The following is a 13,505-nucleotide window of genomic DNA, read 5'->3' as shown; positions in this document are numbered from 1 at the left end:
GAATGGCTGCCCAGGGAGGTGGTGGAGTCGCCGTCCCTGGCAGTGTTCAAGAGGCGCCTGGATGAGGAGCTACAAGATATGGTTTAATAATAGGAATGGGAGGGTGGTTGGACTAGACGATCTTGCAGGTCGTTTCCAACCTTGCGATTCTGTGATTCTGTGATTCTGAGCTGCAGAAGAGCAGCTGATTACTGCAGATTCAGTAAACTTAGTCCCAGCTGTTATGTTGCTAATGCAGTACCAGTGGAAGATACTCTCAGGTCGTGTATCGGACTCTTTCCTTGAAGGATTTGATGTTCTGGCAAGACAGCCTCTTACTCTATAGATACAAATACAAGATGGAGGAGAAACAAGCTCTAGTAGCGTAGTTTTCTTTCTTCCCTACAGAGGTAAAAGTTAAAGTCCTCAGTCCTTTTTTCCTAGTCTTAATGCTCCTGATTTTTCAATTCCAACTACAAAGAGAACCTTTACAGGCTGATAGTATATAAATTCTGCTCAATCAAGTGTGGGCTGTCACATAAAAGGAAAAAAATCGGAGTTCCTGTGTTGTTTTTATCAGAGGACAGCATGGCTGTGTGCTTTGTGTTGGAAGCTGAGAAGGTGGTTACAGTGCGGGACCAGAGCCAAGGGTGTGGTGCTCAGCTCTGGCAAGGTTAAACAAAGCGAAAATAGTTCTCAGCCTAAAGGATAGGTGTGCGCCGAAGGTTTCTGAGAAGCTGTTTGGCATAACTCAAAGGGAGATTCTGAACCACTTCAGATTGGCACAGTTTTAATTCAGGAAAGGAATGGAGACAACTGGCAAACGAATTTGTGGGCGAATAGATGATATACTGGTGGTAAAAAGGCAATAGTAGACAGATTGGAGGAAGATTGATTGACTGGGTTTTCTTAGAAAAAAATGGTAGGAGTCGTGGCAGATTAATTACTGATTTCTCACACCCTTTTTCATTCACAGACAATCATTTGTTTCCCTACCATTTTCATACCTACGTCCTACCTTTCTTTGAGGTCGGGGGGGTGGAGGGAATGGCAAAGTGAGTAACTTATACGTTTTGTTTGAAAAATAAGCATGTCTGTGATTTAATAATCTACTTTAACATCATATACTTTCCATGATAGGGAGGAACAGAACAGCCCATAGAATCAAGTGTGATTTACAGCCAACTTAGGGTCACGTCTCCCAAGGGTTCTATTACACTCAGAGAACAATTAAGATGCTTTAAAGATTGCCTGGCTCTTCATTCTTCCAGTAAATTGCTGAAAGGCTCATATAAGGCTGAAGGTGCTTGAATAGACATTTTCAGCTTCTTGAGCCTCTTTCATTTGTCCTTACTGGAGGATTGGGGTCTGGGAAAAACCATGGGCCCAAACCAAGATGGCAGAAAAAAAATATAGAAGGGGGCTATGTGTACTACCAAGTGCAGAGGAGTGAAACTGTGTATTAAACAGATAACGTATGGTCTGAGAGGTGACTTAAAATTTTAATCAAGCCATATCTTTGAACTTGGTTCTTTACAACTTTTCCTTGGATTATTTGAATTGAAAGGAATGAAATTAATGCTTTACAGCAAATTACTTTCTTCTCTCTCCTATTTTTTCTTTTTTTTTCCCCCTAGAAATTCACATACTGTCTTATTCTAAAAGAACTATTTGTTACCTTTCAGAAGACTTATTCAGGACAGCTTAAACCACATGGGCACCTGGATATGTGTACTGTGTTTTTCATTGGCTTTCTTTATCATTTGTTGGTATGCATTCTTGTCTCCTATTTCCCACTCATGTTTTGAGCTTCAGAAGTAGAAAAACAAGATGAAAGAACAATACGAATTCTTATAAAACAATTTGCCATTGACTTTACATATGAATTTATCTTGGCTGAAATTTCTTTTGTGAGAAATGATCGAATTTTTATGTTTAAGATTGTATTTCATGCTAATACTTCCACAAATTTTAAATATCACTGTGCATACCTGTGTATATATTTTCCATACTAAAGCAGAGATATATTTAGATAATTTTTCTGATTGTAGAGATTCTAGAACATAATTTTCTGAGGCCAACTTTCCAAAGCCCAACCAAAATATATTGTTAGATATTGAGATTAATTTTAAATGCATCACACTGCTGTTAAAGACCAAAAGAGGACTGTCAGAGGGCTGCCTTTCAGTAGAAAAGAACTCCAAGAGCCTAGAACCCACACAGTCAGCTTTATGATGGCATTCCATGCAAGTATGGAAGTGAGTAAAGTAAGAAATACTTTTGAGATCAAAATAAAGTTAAATAAGGAATAAAAATAGAAATATAGAAAGTTCTCAAATAAGCTCTCTGAAAAAAAGGGACGAGTGTAAAAACATTTCCTTCTAAAATTTCAGAATAGTTTTGATTTCTTCCATTTAAAATCTTTATGATTTTTTTGTGTGTGTGTGTGTATGTGTGCATATTAAAATAATTATTATAAAAAAGCACAAAATTATAACTAAACATTCTATTTAACTTTTCACTTAGAAAATATAGAAATGAAATATTGTTCACAATATCCATACTTCTTTTCCCCCAGTTTTCATCTTTCAAAAACAACTCTTGACAAACTCCTTCATTTTCCACACATTTTTCACATTTTTTAGTAGAAACTACATAGAGGATACGGTTAGATCATATCTTAGGAAAAAATTACCTCCTGAAGGTAAAAATTACCATGAACAAAAAACAGCATACAGCTTCTCTCGGTCTTCATTAACTTCTAGAAATCTGGACCACGACCAAGTTTTCACCATCTCAGCACTGTGCTATGCAACTCCAAACAGGTTCTTATGTTGTCCACATCACATTGTATCTCAGTGTCCCAGACCAATGCATTAAGCAACACAACTGACATTGTTACATATGGTTAATACTTTCATCCTCTCCCTTGGGGAGAAATAAGGTGTGATGGCTTGTTCTCTTGTGTCATTTTCACACATCCATCATCATGTAATACTCCTCCTTTTATTGGCTAATGGGGCAGCAGCTTTTGTCCTGGCAGAAACATACTTCCCATGAAACTGATACACCTACTAAAAGGATCCCTTAAGCAGGTCGCCATTATTATCCCTAATTTCCCAGCCACAGTTGTTTCAGTAGCACCTTTTTCTCCGCAGGCAATAATACTTAAATCGTGCCAGGAGTCGGCACTTTCAGGTGGCATTGGTTTGCAGCACTGAAAACCACCAGGTTGACCTAATCTATGCTTACAAGAATTCACCATGCAGATGACTATGCTGCATGTTCACTAGTGGCTCTGTACCTTGATTGCTAATGGACAGGTTAAACAAAGAAGAGATTAGCCCTTCTACAAAAACAGCTGCAGTGGTGGCATCAGCATTGTTGCATCTGCATCACATTTAACGCTTAGAATGTTTAAAATAACATCACTGCTATTCATGTAGGTACAGATATATGCCCTTTTTCCAACATAAACTAACATTGAAAGATTTTATGAAGTAATTGTGGAAAAAAAGGAAAAGGCCTTGCTGGGATTTTTGTGTTTCCATTTGACATAGTATATATTCCCAGTAACTTCATTTGTGTGGAAAAGAATCTAGTGAAACTTCTGGCCAAGTTTTCCACACTGCAATAACAGAAGGGCTAGCTTTTTTGTTTGTTTGTTTGTTTTCTTTAAATTTCATGCATGCAAACTGGATGAGAAAGGTGTAAATAATTCTTTCGCATTAGGACACTTAACTAAATAGAACATTGCCTTACCCTTAACATCAACTATGCAACTCATGTGTTAGAGGTAGTGAAATGATTTACAGCAATTACGACAGCAGTAGTTTTATTTTCTCTACCATTATTCAATCTGGATGCATCAACCCAACACAGAATTAAAGATACAGTGTTTTCTGCATTTGCACGTAAGGAGTGAGACTAGAAGCAGAGATATGAATTGATTTCCCAAGGATGTCAAGGAGGTTGGTGGAAATCCGGGACTAGAGTTCAGTTGTTCTCCTGGACAGTTTACAGTCCTGAATATCGAAGCAAAGCAAAGCAAAGCAAAACAAAGGGGATCAGACTTGGACATCAGGCAAATGTAGAAAATGGGAATGGGAGAGTGAGAAGCAAAAGAAAGTGTGCACAGTATTTCAGATTCAAATATGAGTAAATAATTGTGTTTGTGATTTCTTAAGAAGATGATACAAGTAGGACAGCTCTGTGTTAGGTAAAAAGCCTATGCTGAAACTTTCAAGCTACACAAACCTGGTCTGGCTTCATGCTTTATTATCATCTCAGAATCAGTTTGGATTGCGAGAGAGTTCTTTGTGTTCCTTAATTGCAGCCAGGGCAAAAATTCTGAGAAAGCTGAACACACAGTAGAAAAACAAATTATTAACTTCATTTTGAAAAGTTGCCTACAAATGACAAATTTTATGTGTTTACAGATTATAATGTTAAGTAGAAATGAAGCAAAAAAGATAGGTCATTAATACTGGAAATATCTAGAAGCTATTATGGACAAATAGATGAGGCAGTAACAGTTCAAACTTTTCACTGCAAAAACAGGCTACCTTGATACTGAAGGGACTGCAGCAGCTCCAGAGATGTTTTGATGAAGTACCTGATCTGTCATGTGAGAAGCAAAGAATGCTAGAGTCAGATTTGGCAGATTATGTATTAGCCTTCCTCTGCATGTTGCTGCTTGCACTTGAGACCTTGCCAGGAAAGGAAGGAACAAAAACACCTTCCCTTGTTATGGGCATTTCATAAATGAGGGAACCTTGCTCTGGGTGTGGTAGGGAGAAGACTTGCAGTTGCCCTTTGTGAAACACCATTTGGAGCAGGCAAGTTTCCTACTGGTTTCAGAATGTGGTTCTTGGCTGAAGGGAAATCTAAGGAAATTGAGCTGGCAGAGTTAGTACCTCCAGAATGGAAGTTGGACAGGATGTTATTTCTACTTGTTGGTGGAAGACGGGCTAAATTTGAAATGCGTAGTTGCTGCAATTATTAGTTTGCAGGCTTTACTCTTACGTTTTGGCAATATATTACACACTTCAGTCACTGGTGTCTGTATGGGAGCATAGATGTGTGTTCAGCACTCATCATTTTATAGAACATCTGGGCCTGACATCTGAGGTGTTTATAAGAAAGGCTGAAGCAGGCTGAAATATGCTTGTCCTGTCAGACTTCCTTCATGCTATGACAAATTTCATCCGCAGATGTAACTAACTGTGGTGAAGAGCAGTCCTCACATCTCTGAACCCCCAGTGCACTTGATGACTCTTCTCTCTCTCAGTCTTCTGAACTCAGTTTGAAAGAAGAGCATGAAGAAAGGGATGAAACCTAAATAAAAATTTGCAGGGCAATGTTGTGGCCAAAAGGTGTACAAAATTGCTGTGCTTTGTAAACAAGAGCCTATTGAGAGTGAAATCTTTGCCCCTCTGAAGTCAGAGAAAAAATTCCCAATGACTGCAATGGAATTTCCAATTTGTCCCTCCCAGTTTCAAGTATATTGATAGGATTTTCAGGATAGAATAGAGGTCAAATTTAAAATTAGGAATTCCAAGTTTTCCTCAAATGAAGGACCACCAAATAAGCCTTGCACAGAAGTTAAGAAATCAAAAAAACACAGCATGATTACAAACTGCATTTTCAAAATCATTGCCCTATAGCAAGAAGCACCCAGAGCTTTTTCTCTTCCCCCACCCCCTCCCACATGACTTTTAGTAAGTTAAGGATGGGTGAATTGTTTGGAAAAGGTTGGTATGGGGGGTATGATGCTTGGGCAAGCTTCTTGTGTCTGTTTTAAGAAATTTATTGTTGCAAGTTGAGTCCTGCAAGACTGAAGTTAATAGAGTTTTACCATTGTAACTTTTGCAGGAAAAGTTTACCTTTGGATCTGGTTAAAGCTGGACTGTGAAAAAAATAGCCTTCCTAACCATGTTAATAGCATGTAATGCATGAAATAGTGTATTTAGAATCCACAGTGTAGAAATAGTAGCAGTGTACACTGGAAAATTTTACAGCTGCAAACATAATCACTTTATTTATAACCATAGTAAATTTGCTTGCTAAAATGGGTCTGTTTAGAACTATTCTGCTGACAAAAATGAGGACAATATGAATATATGCTAGCAATTAAAAAGCATGATTTTTAAAAAAATAATAGAACAGAAAAGAGCTAATATTTAAATTATTTTGACAGTCAAGGGTATAGAAATTTTTGTCTGTAAGACACTAGGTGTCTGTAAAGTCTGACAGTAAAACAGCTATCATTTCTCATATACTTTAATTGGATTCAGTGCTGTTGATTTAAGGTAGTGTATTTTTGTGTTTCATTAGAAGATGAAAGAGACTATGAAAGCTGTGTCTTTACTTTAAAATAAATACTTCCTGGACATGGTTTTTTTTGGGTGGATTAGCACAGGGAAATAAACATGACTGAACTGAGTTTTTCAGACCCAAAAAATATTTTGTGCAATTTAGCATGGCACTGCAATGAGTCTAATAAAAAAAGTATGTGGACAGGTATGTGTAACAGTTGCAGTTTCATTGTTTGTCAGATCAGAAACCTGACTTCTCCATTGTAGGTGGAACAAACAGTGTCTGGTAATAGTGTTTAGGCAGCATCTCTGTGCTACTCCTGCTTCAAAAAGGGCATTGCATTCTCTGCTCCCTTCTGGGAAATGCCATCTTGGTTTAACAGCTATCTTCCTAGCCTGGGTCTAGGGTAGGTGGACTGCAATGAACAGATGATTTTCCAAGCCTATTTGCCCTTCAGCTGTTTGTAGGAGTAACAAAGTCTAAGGAGGACTAATTGGTGACAGAACACTTCTAAGCTAGATTTAAGGAAGCACAAAGACATAGGGCGCTTTCTGCTTTATTTTCTCTGGCCTTTATTTTTAGTGCCAGAAAGGGGGAGCTGGAAATTGGTTTGTGCTTGGGTACTGGAAGGTTGCACTTCACATACACTTTGCAATGTTTTCTGGCCAAATATATACTCACTCTGCCCATTCTCCAAATCTCATGAGTATAACCCTGTAGTGCTCACCCAAGACTCACTGGAGTTGATGAAAATATTCTCACCACCATACATGAACTCCAGTTTAGATCTTTCTATAACCACTGAGGCATGACTCATTCTGGAAAGTTCAAAATCACACCCATCTACCCCATCTTTCTTAACAGCTTGCCACATGGATCAGATGCATCAAAGATGGTACACAGAAACCTCTTTTAGCACTGATGACAGCAAAGTCTGTAAATTTGGGAAAGATTCCAGCAATGACATAGAGATGAGGTAGATGATCTAAGCAGGATTTTCCATCCTTGATTTCCACTTGTCCATTTTTCTGCTGAATTCTGTGAACCAAACTGTTAATAGCCAGAGGCCTGGTATGCTGGCACATGTGAAAGAAGCTGGTGTGGGTAAGCCTGCATGGGCAGACTGCAGATTTGATATCCGAGTTCTGATCAGATCTGAACAAGAATTTTAATGAATCAGCACAGGTATTTACCTCCGCTGGGCAGTTACACTAAACTTGCTTCAGGCTGGTTAGTATCAAGATAGGTAACTTCCAGAGGAAAATAAGGAAGAAAGAGAAAGGGCAGGAGAGGCACCACTCTTTCTTTTGAATGTCTTATAAATCAAAGCCTAAACTTCATTAAAGAATACAACTGTGTTAAAATGTCTTCTTCCAGATAAGATATATGTAAGTGAGGTAGAAGATCACTTGTATTAATTACTTATGTTGAAACTTGCATTCCTAATCCTGATACTATTCAGAGAGGAAGATATTAACAAAACCAAAGTTTTACTATCAAGAAAAACTCTTTTATACCAGAGCTAATAATTAGAATTAGCAGTATTACTAGCAAATCTTACTACTGTGTCTATACTTGTGAAACCTGAAGTTCTAAACTTCTGGCAAATGGCTAGTTTGATGAAATAACTGGATTAACTTCCTGGGCAGATTCTTGGTAGTGGTAAAAAATTTTTGCACTTGCAGTCTGTCTCTAAGAATGGTGCCTTACTTCTAGCAATAGTATCACTGACAAGGCGATTAATAACCTATATTTTTGTTCATGTTTTTTTATTTGTAGTCATTCACTTATATGCTGGTAGCCCAAAACAGGACTGCAGTCTTATTTTGCTAAATATTTTACAAACATTTAAAAAATCCTCCACAAAATGATTTATCATCCTTAAGTCTTACTTAACAGACAACAAACCTATGGTATGAATGTCAGTAGTGGGCCAGTTCACCCCTGACTAAATTAAGCAAATAAATTTATCTTGTCAACTTAAGCTCTGAATTTCTGGAGGGGCTTTTGGATGCTTTATTTCCCTTTGGCCACCCTGTAGAACACTAGAGCAGAATACTCCAGTGGACTTAAGGAGTAAATGAAAGGTGAGGTCAAGAAAGATCAAAGCTGAATGTTTCCCCTATATTCTGAAGAGGGAATTGTTTGAACTAGAATTGGTTTTGAATTGCCCAAGAGTAAACCTACTATTTCGACCCTGCTCCTTTTCCCATTTGTAAGAGATATTGCCTATATGGTCAGCTGTGTGGTGCAAAGCAGATTCCATACAGTGAGTGAGGTAAGGCTCCTGGAAATATGATTGCTCATATGAGTTGGTAAGGGTCATGGATCCTATGTGTTTAAATCCATACAGACCTGGCATGAGCTCACAACCACATAGAAGGACTGAGACTTCTCAGGTTGTGGTGAAGAACAGAGGAGAAAAACAAGAGAAATAAGATATGGCCAAGTTTAACTTGTACAGAAGAAAACACATTAAAAAATCTGGGGTGACACAAAAAAAATTTCTGAATATCCAGAATGGAGAGACTGTGGTTTGCACATTCAGAGTTAACTGGCAGTGTGTGGCTAACACAGTTTGGAATAAATGGGCAATGTAAAATATACATGATCTGTTGGTTTCTCTGTGCAGTAATTTCTTTGATGTTTGCTGTAGCGTCTATTTATAAAATTTGTGCTTGCAGGCAGGACAACATGTGATTCCTTTTCCCCCTGCAGCACTTCAAGGATTTTGTTTCCTTATTAGATTTTCTTTAAAATTAGGAGAAATACAAGAAGAAAACCCTAGCCCTTAAGGACCTTAAGGACCAGTTGCAAAGATCCTTTGTGCATGTTTTCATGCTTCAGGTTGATGATACAGCTACAGTTTCTATTCTGAATAAAATATTAAGGCTTTACAACAAAGGAGACAAGAGACAATACTCTTGAGTGTCAGTGTCCCTGGACAGAAGAACAAATCTTTTAACCCTGTCCACCAGACATGATGATGTAAATTGTCAGCTTGAAATGTATTTGATATATGTCTTTATTGCTGTAGATCTCAATAGTGTCAGATAAAAAAAGTCATGGGTGAGAAAGGAATTTTCCTGTGTAATTGTTAATAAAAAAATAAATTAAGCAACCAACAAAACCTCATCATTATTTTGAAGGATGGAATAAAACAGAAAGGAAGAAAGGTTAGGAAGAATCAGATTGGGAAAATGTCTTTGTGGAAATTAATTAAAAAAAAAGATAAAAGGATTTTGAATGTATCAAGGTGTGCCTAGCAAATAGTAACAACAGAGCAAGGGAAAAATGAAAACAAAAAAAAAACAAACTAACAAATAGTTTTAACAACAACATCATAGCAAGATATACACTTAAGAATACTTCAAGCTTGAATGTATTGCTCTTCTGGGAAATTACATACTGGAGTTACTGCCAATAATGCCCTCTTCTGGCGATGCTATTGCAACTAAATCAGCATGTCAGTCATCTCAGGACCCTGCATTTTCAATGTTCAGGATGAATTTAACTGTAGTCAGGGCGAGACTTTTATCTGAGTTAAATGTCACAACCCACTTCCCCCCCCCCCATTTCCAAAGACTAGCTGTAGGTAAATTATTTTAATAAGGTAAGAGATACCACAGTACAGTTTTCTTTTCTTTTTTTTTTTTTTCCTTACCCCAAATAATGCTCTCTATGTCATCTGTATATTTATGATAGCTCAAAGACATGGGTGTGTGGATCTAATTAAAAATGTGAAAGGGTTTAGCAGCCTGCTGCTTCCCTGTGAGTCTCTTGTTGCCAACTCTTGGCAGCTCTGCTGTCACTGAGCCAAATGTTTAGTCTTCAGCTGAACTACTGCCAGTGAGCTGCACTGCATTCTGGGACTGTAGAGCCTCGAGGTACTGTGTTAAACTATCTCACATAAGGATGTGCAGCGAGCTGGACTTCATATTCAATCACCCAAAAGAAAAGTGAAGGAGAAAGCCCACTTTTGCATGATGAGCCTCAACGTCATGTAAGACACAATGACCAATTCCTTCAGGATTTTGCACCAGGGAAAACAAATAGTTTCTTGAGGTGGATCAACCCATGCATTTGTTTAACCTGTCTATGCAGCAATGCAATAGTTATATTTAGCAAATTTATTTTAAATCAGTCTGCTCTGGATACTGAATTAGAAAAAGAAAAAACAAAAGTGTGGCTTTCTGTAGCCTGGCCTCTAAGTCAATGCCTTGTGTTATATAAACATAGTGGAAATAACCTCCAGATATCCTTAGCAAACACAGGGCAGTTTGGTGCAAAGTTAAAAAAAAAAAAAAAAAAAAAAAAAAAAAAAAGTTTGGCATGTGTTCCTTCCAGTCAGCAGCAGGAAAGCTGTGTTGATAGAAACGTGCTTAGCACAGATGCATTGCTTAATAAATTCAGGTATAATGTGGAAATAGATAGGGTTATAGGCTAAGCTGGCCCTGTAGGTTTTGATCGAGGCTCCAACTCACTTAGGGCTTAGAGTGGACTGGAAGAATTGCCAGGTCTCATAAGTCAGTGATGGATTTCCAGGAGATCAGAATTAATTTCTCCTTTTAGCTGTTCTCTTCTGCATTTTTTTCTGCAAGGGAAATACAGCAGAGCTGTGTGTGTTGTTGGTATTTTCTTTCTCTTTCCTATTTCTCCACTGTCCCGTATTTTGTTTCCATAGCCTTTTTACCTTCACAACATTTTATTTCCTTCTCCTTCTCATCTTCCAGTTTTTTTCTTCTCTAAGTTTTTTTCCTCATCTGCCTGGATTTCACTTCAACTTCTTTCCCTTAACTTTTACTATCCCCCTCTGTCACTTCCCTTCACTGTAGTAACATTCTACCTGGGAGAATGAATAAGCCACCACTGATGTTAGCTCAGGGACTTAGCAGACTGATTCTGCTGAATTTTATTTCTGGAAATGTTTTCTTTGTATGTTTCTGAAGCCAGCACAATGGTGGAATAATAACTAGGTGCTCCTGATTGCACCATTGCTCCAACTCTTAATGCTGGGTATTTAAGAATAAAACTACAGTTAAAAATCTTGGCTTCATATCAAATACGTGTCTGCATTCATTCATGATGCTAACTTCAGATTAGACAGCACTAAAGGGGCAGAGAGCGAGGGTAAAAAATAAACATTTACACTAACGATCACACATTGTTTGTAGAAAGACATTTAAAGGAATAGAAGCGGGCACAAGTGTGCAACACACCTGAACTCCACCTCTTTGATCTTTCCTCTGGGGTCCTTTTTGTTGCACTGGGCCTGCTCTGGGAGGGAGGCAGGCCTCAGAAGCCGTTTGGCATAGAGCCCAGGCTTTGTGGGCCGCTGGAGAGATGGATAGCTAGGTGCAGAAGTGCCCTGAGGCAGGTGTTAAAATGTTGTTCCTAGTTCCTTGGTGGTAATCATTGCAAAACAATCCTGTCTGCTCTATTCGTATCAACAAACTGCTTTCCCTGGCTTGTTGCTAAGAGACAGTACTGTTGCTTACAAGTTGCTCAGTGCCTTAGACTTTCATAATTTATAATTTATTATCTTAGCATAAAAATTTGTGGGTTTTTTTACATTTTATTTTGCTACCCACCCAATAATTGTCACATAAAACAAAGGTCACATATCTACCAGAGTAGCAGTTGTTCTTATAATATACTTTGTAGAGTTTTGATTCTGTGAAAAGAAAATGCCTTTATAAACTGAAGATTAATATCATTTTTGTCCATTAACTTCTTGTATTATATAACTGGTTAGGTCAATGGATTCCCTCAAGATTTCTTCACTATTGAAAACATGTTTCTATCCAACCAAGAAGGAAATGAATTGAAATGATTTCAATTATCACACGAAAGATGCCGGCTCTTCTTGCTCTACACTTCATCACCTAATAGTTCAACTCATCAATCCTATTTCATGAAGTTCAGCAGTAGAGATGTTTAACCAATGCCAGAAATTACTCTTGTGCATTAATCTAGCTTTGTGAATATATAAAACTTACCTTGCTAAAGTGTTTGTACTTAACACCAGTTAAATCAGCTCAGTGAGGAGTAATGCCAAAGCAGAAATGGCAATAATTTGCAGACTTGTTAAGTTTACCAGTTTAAAAAATAAGAAAGAAAGAAAGAGAGAGAGAAAGAGAGGAAAGAGAGGAAAGAGAGGAAAGAGAGGAAAGAGAGGAAAGAGAGGAAGGAAGGAAGGAAGGAAGGAAGGAAGGAAGGAAGGAAGGAAGGAAGGAAGGAAGGAAGGAAGGAAGGAAGGGAAGGAAGGAAGGAAGGAAGGAAGGAAGGAAGGAAGGAAGGAAGGAAGGAAGGAAGGAAGGAAGGAAGGAAGGAAGGAAGGAAGGAAGGAAGGAAGGAAGGAAGGAAGGAAGGAAGGAAGGAAGGAAGGAAGGAAGGAAGGAAGGAAGGAAGGAAGGAAGGAAGGAAGGAAGGAAGGAAGGAAGGAAGGAAGGAAGGAAGGAAGGAAGGAAGGAAGGAAGGAAGGAAGGAAGGAAGGAAGGAAGGAAGGAAGGAAGGAAGGAAGGAAGGAAGGAAGGAAGGAAGGAAGGAAGGAAGGAAGGAAGGAAGGAAGGAAGGAAGGAAAAAGGGACGGAGGGAGGGAGGAAGGGAGAGAGGGAGGAAGGAAGGAAGGAAGGAAGGAAGGAAGGAAGGAAGGAAGGAAGGAAGGAAGGAAGGAAGGAAGGAAGGAAGGAAGGAAGGAAGGAAGGAAGGAAGGAAGGAAGGAAGGAAGGAAGGAAGGAAGGAAGGAAGGAAGGAAGGAAGGAAAAAGGGACGGAGGGAGGGAGGAAGGGAGAGAGGGAGGGAGGGAGGGAGGGAGGAAGGGAGGAAGAGAAGGAGGGAAGGAGGGAAGGAGGGAAGGAGGGAAGGAGGGAAGGAGGGAAGGAGGGAAGGAGGGAAGGATGGTGCTCCCTGGTGGAAATTCAGTATACAGACCTGGGCTTGTGATGTTGAACTAAAGCAGATTTAAGAGCTGTACCAATATGCAACCATCAACTATGTTGCTACTTCAATTACTTAAAAAAACTTGAATGTATTCCTCATTGAAATAAACTGGTTAGGCCATTTACAAAGAACTACAGAGTATTATGGAGAGTTGTAGAAATGGTTATGGAAATGGCATGGTGCATATACTATTTGCACTGTAGTTTGTGAAAGAGCATTTACCCAGTAAAATGTAGATTTTTTTTCTGGCATATCTGCTCATTTTC

Source organism: Tympanuchus pallidicinctus, unplaced genomic scaffold, assembly GCF_026119805.1.
Source record: "Tympanuchus pallidicinctus isolate F22 unplaced genomic scaffold, pur_lepc_1.0 scaffold3, whole genome shotgun sequence".
Taxonomy (NCBI): domain Eukaryota; kingdom Metazoa; phylum Chordata; class Aves; order Galliformes; family Phasianidae; genus Tympanuchus; species Tympanuchus pallidicinctus.
This window is presented reverse-complemented; position numbering follows the sequence as displayed.